Source organism: Triturus cristatus, chromosome 9 (assembly GCF_964204655.1).
Source record: "Triturus cristatus chromosome 9, aTriCri1.1, whole genome shotgun sequence".
Taxonomy (NCBI): Eukaryota; Metazoa; Chordata; class Amphibia; order Caudata; family Salamandridae; genus Triturus; species Triturus cristatus.
The window spans coordinates 1101466981-1101473059 of record NC_140592.1 but is presented as its reverse complement, the minus strand read 5'-3'; positions in this window follow the sequence as shown (position 1 = coordinate 1101473059).

Here is a 6079-nt window from a genome sequence, read left to right as displayed (position 1 = left end):
AAAAAAGGAATACGATGAGACCAAACGATAGAAAAACAACATATGCGTATTCGTAATAATTCACTTGGCCGTTTACTAGGCCAGCAATCACTTGTAGGTTCTTGCGGTATTAATGAGCAATTTACGATCTCCAATGCAGTTCTGATGCAATGCTATGCAGTTTGTTATGTAATAATAGCACAGTCCTTAATGCAAGAATCAGGCAGTTCATAATACAATAATAATGCGATTCGTAATCCAAGAATCAGGCAGTTCGTAATGCAATAATAATGCGATTCACGATGCAAGAATAATGCAGTTCATAATGCAATATTAATGCGGTTTGTGATGCAATCTGCGCGGTCAATTCGGGCCCCCACTAGGCCCCAACAGCAGAGACAACGGTCCTAGACTTACAGGGGCGGCTCCAGTCCTGCTGGGCAGGTCCGGGCCGCTCAGGGACTCTGCACGTCTAACGTGGTGCAGAGGGAGAGAGCTCTAAGCACTGCTGTACTCCTCCTGCATGCCTCCCCAGGCCACACATGCTTGCGGCTCCCGACCGGAGTCCAAGCCTTACCTGGGGGGGGGGGGGTTAGCTGCCTTGCTCTCTCTCTCTCTCCCCACTCGCCAGGCGTCCTGCTGGATGATCCCGATCTCATTGCGACTCTGTTGCTAGGTGGTGCTGTAGCCAGACAGGTTACGGTGCTGCCTTCTCCATCGCTGATGATCTTGAGCAGATTCCTTTCCACGAACAACGATCATGATCCCTTTCACCTTGTAGCTTCCTTAGCTCCATGCAATCCTTTTAGCACGTTGCGACTCGGGCCGGCGGCAGTGATCCTCACTCACAGCCCCAGTTACGATGACGGCTCGGGCCATAAACAGCAAAACAGCAGTGTGGAAGATGTTTCACGCTGCGAGGGCAATGCCATCCTGGGGCACCTCGTAAACAGTACCACGGACCACACAGCAGTCTCAGGCGTGCAAGAGCACCTGCACACAGCCTCGCTGATACACAGTCCTCAGTTCCAAGTACCCTGTTAGCATGTTGCGGCTCTGGCCAGGGGGGGCGATCTATTACAATGACGGCTCGGGCCACAAACAATACAGCAGCGTGTACGATGTTTCACGCTGCGGGGGCAATGCAATCACGGGCACCTTGTGAACAGTACCACGGACCACACGGCAGTCTCAAGCGTGCAAGAGCACCACGCACACAGCGTCACTGAGACACTGTTGGAAACTTTTGTGTTCCTGAGTTTCCACAACAGGGGACCAGCTCTCCTTGGGCCCTTGGAGACACGCTACTTCAGGACACAGCACACAGCAAAGTTCTCAGAAGCAGGGGGACACAGCACACAGCAAAGTCCCTTGTCCTCTCCTTAGTCAAATCAGCAAACTGCAGGCCAGCCCCAGAACAGACAGCAAGGGCCGTCCTTCTCTTCAGTCTCTTCAGCTGTTCTTCCGTGGCAGAGGTTCCTCTTGATCACAAAGTAGGTTCAATCCTTTTTCAATACGGAATGCAGTCTTGAGTTCAGGAGTTTCAGCTCTTACATTTATACCCCTACATGCCTTTGAAGTGTTTGTGTTCAGGGTGCTCTGAGCCCAGTCCAAACCAGTTCTGGGTGCCTTCCTGCCAGGGCACACCTTCTTCCTTTGATATTGGGGGTCTCGGGCCCAGGCGCTCAGCAGGGGGTGGAGCCATCCTTTTGTGGCAGCAACACAGCCCTCTTCACATCCAGGAGGCTACTCCTCCCCCTCTACATCAAATGCAGGCCCAGGCTGTTGCTGTCTCACCTTCTCCTCCCTGGGGTCAGGACACTTCCCAGACCCTGTCACATCTAAACCCAGGCAGGCAATATACAACCAGGCAGAGGCACACAAGATGGTTTAAGACAAGAAACCAGCCACTTTTAAAAACGTGGTTTCTAAGCACACAATCTAAAAACTATCTTCACAAAAAGATGTGTTATTAAATTCTGAGTTCAGGCACACTAAACTCCATCCCTCCATCTTATGCCTATGGGAAGATATGCTGGAACCATGGGACACAGCATACAGCATTCCCCATTCTATCCTATGGGCAAGATGGCTTTGCAACAGTGAAAAATGAATTTGGCAGCCTTTCACTGTCAAGACATGGTACACACCTCAGTGCATGTCCTACCTTTCACATACACTGCACCCTCCCCAGGGGGTACCTTGGGCCTACTATAGGGGTGTCTGATGTGCATAAAAAGGAAAGGTAAGGCCTGGCAAGTGGGTGCACTTGTCAGGACAACAAGGCAGTTAACAAACTGTGCGCAGGCACTGCAGTGGCAGGCCTTAGATCTCTTCTTAGGGCTACTTGTATGGGCGGCATAATTAGTGCTGCAGGCCCACTAGTAGCATTTGCATTACCAGCCCTGGCACACATAGTGCACTTTACTAGGGACTTTACTAGTAAGACAAACATACCAATTATGGATTACCAATTACCATAACACTTTATACAGGGAGCATGTGCACTTTAGCACTGATCAGCAGTAGTAAAGTGCCCAGAGTCCTAAAACCAGCAAAAACAGGTCAGAAACAATACAGGAGGAAGGCAAAAGGTTTAGGGATGACCCTGCAAAAAGGGCCAAGTCCAACACAACCCCCTTCCAGCCAAAACACACAGTAGACCAATTACTACCTTGATGGGCATCCCTGCTTTGGGTGATAGAACACGGACCCTGGCCCACAACTGCAGGGGCATATTCCAGTTCTACGCCAATCAGAACCCAGTTGTATCCCTCTGTCCATACTCTCAGGGCTCTCTAAGCTAACCCAGGGGGAGCCATCTTCTCACCAGGGGACCCCATCTGTGCAGCGCCTAAACTTACTTTGCTCACAGATATGTCCACACTGGTAGACTGTACCCACATGGCAAACACAGTGGTGTGGCCCAGTCCACCCTCGAGATGTGACTTCAGCCCCCCTCCCAGGGGCAACTCTGTCCACCAGGACAACCAGCCACAGTGGCCACTGACAGCTGACAATGATGAGGGCCAGGCCTCATGCCTTTCAGGCCTCTCTGACCGCAGTGGCGTCAGAAAGCAGGGGGCAGTAGCCCCAGGTGCCTGGCACCTTTTCTCCACTCTCCCTCCTGCCAAGTCAGGTATGGCGTCCTGACACTGGCCCTCCAGCCCAGGGTCTGTACCCTCCGGCTGGACAAGAGACTGGGGTGGGCTCTCTCACACCCTGCCTTCCTCTCTGCACCAAGAGTAAAATATTTAGGATGATACAACATTTGAATTGGTTACCTCTGGATTTAATATTTCCTGACTCAGCTGAATAAGTCTTTTTTTATATTTACAATCAGTGTCATATTCCATTTGTTTTGCTTTAGGGCACAACTTATGTTCTGGTCAGTGCACAGATGTCCACAAATATTCAAACACATGGGTGAATTGGTTCTGCGAACAACCTTCGGAAAACTAGAGATTCTGTTCTCTGAATTGTGGTAGTTTAGCAGATGATGTTGGTGTCCTAATGCTAAAATCTCCTTTCTAAGTGCCAGGTTTCCATTATTCCGGATTTCAATATGAACATAGTAAATGGTAAAGGAACTGGTAAACAAGGAAGTCTCACTTTCTCACCCCAGTAAGGGTCAGTGACTTGGGCATAATATGTCTGTTTGCACATCATAGAACCCATCAATTAAAGAAGTGTTGTTTGGCATTCATTAAGTGCTGTGCCAGCAAAATCTGTATTACCTCCTTGTTGGTGTAAAGGAACCTGCAAAAAATATCAGTCATCATATTCTGTTGAGTTGTTGGCCCCTTGAAGATATCAAGAAATATAACTGAACTGATTGTTGTGATGAAATCTGGTGTCTCCTGCATTTTGGTATCTTTGTGAGTAAGTTTCACTAACCGATTGCTCCTAAATGTAAACCCTAGTAAAATTGATTTGAAAGCTAACCACCAATACATGCCTTTTAAAATCAGGTCTGCTGCTGTGATCTGGGGTAAGGGTTTAAGGCTAGCTATACATGATCATGTGGGCCCATGTATGTGCTGCAAGATTTGGACTGAGCCTGTTGGCCTGCTGTCTAACTCTGTCTGGTATCACCCCACCGATGGTCTCCAAATGGGACCTCAATAGAATGATTATGGTCTGTGCAGACCTTATGATGTAATTGTGTTGTGGTGGCCTTAAGGCTCTCAGAGAGTTGTGACCACTGAACACTTGAAGATTCCATTGTGAGGAGTCTCAAAATGCTGTGAAAGAGGGATGGGACTAGGGTGGAGTGATAATATGTCATCTTTGGATTGGGCAGAGATGTCCACTTTATGGAAATTCCCACCCATGTTTAGAAACCTCTGCACAATGGAGAGACTCAGAAAAGTACTGAAGTCTGCAGTGAAAAAGGATGGAAGAAGTCCTTTTTTGAGTGTTAGTACTCTCTAGACTTGTATCAATGTTGACTCTGTTGGACCTACGTCTACGGGGCCAGTGCCACTGGCCTTCACACTTCCAATGGAACAGATTAGCAGGAAGACTTGCTTGGGACCCTAGAGGAGAGGATTCCCCTGGAAAGTCCGTACTACCTCTTGAGAGGGGCCCCACTAAGTCTTGATGAAGACACAAGGGCACTGCTAGTGGCCATGAGTCTTAGGGGCTTGGGGGTGCATGCAGGGAGAGTTACCCTCCTTAAGGACCACATGTTGAAGGTGAAGGAAGGCCCCAGGACAAGAAGCTTACCAGGAGTCGAGAAAGGTTTGATACTTGCAGCTCCAGCACCTAGCTGCTGGAAGGAGGCAGCAGGGTGCTGGAGCTGCAAAAGTTGACTGACTTGTAATAAGGCCCTTATAGTCTGTTTTACCCTTCAATTATCCTATCAATTATAGGAGTGTGTTTCCCCATATATTTTTTACGCAGTCAGCTACACAGCATTTTATTTACCACCTTGTTGATCTAATAGAACTTATAAAGGACAGCAACTGCCAAATTATGTGGAGTGGGAGACCTCTTGAACATATTAAGACAATTGAGCTAACCAGTCATTTCATTTAGGAAACCATTAGAATTGGGGTCTTATCAATTATTATCTACTCTGACTAAATCCCAATCTCATGAAGAAAACCATTCCTAGAGAAGGAATTCTGTGAGGCTGTAGTCAGTATCTACCCAACCATATATGGGGAACTAAAGGCCCTATGGGATCAATAATACTCTGCTTTTACAATGCTTTGACCCACACAGTCCTGCTGCCAGTCTTCATTCTATAATAGGATATCATTTTGCTAGTGTATTTTAAAGGAATCCTGGTAATTCACCAAAACTTCTGTGAGTATTTACTTTACATATACAAAAAGGTATGCAGTTCCTGATAGAAAGAGAAAAACAAAAGACAGATCCTAACTGTATGGTAACCACCAGTAAAATGCAGGAGAGTGATCTCCTTGTTGGAAAAAGACCCTCACACACCTGACAAGAAGGTGTCTTGCTTCATCATCGGGTCTGCTCCTACTCGGGCCGGCGCTGCAATGCCCGATCAGGCGCCCGTGATGGGGCCTACTTAACGGAGATCTTTATTCCGAAGCCGGCAGGTGAAGTGCGAGTAAGGGTCATGGTGTAGGTGAAGTGAAAGTGTAGTGTGAAATTAAAATAGGGAAAAATAATGCACTCAAAATGATTTTAATGAAGTTGGTTCTCTCCCTAATTAAAAGTAAAGATAGCGCGTATGTTCACCCAATGTTGTGATTTATACGCTAAAGTGTGAGGTCGACATGTTTCTTGCCCTGTTATCTACTTGATGGCAATTCCTCAGGACCTAGTTGAAGACTACCTACACATTTTTTGGTGGTGGGAACCAAACACATGTAGTGAGAAGTGACCACCCTTACAGCACCCTAAAAAATGTGTGGGGGTACCTACGGTGTCAATTAAGTTAATCAAATGTAACCTGTAAAGATAAAAACAGTTAGAAAAAGTTACAGATAAGGCAATGCAATATCATTAAAATCAAAAAATCAATGGTATTGATTCAACTGGTGATGGTGCATTTAAAAGCATGCAAAGTGTCGGTGGGCAGTGACATGCTTGATGCCGCCATACTCTCATAAATAAAGCA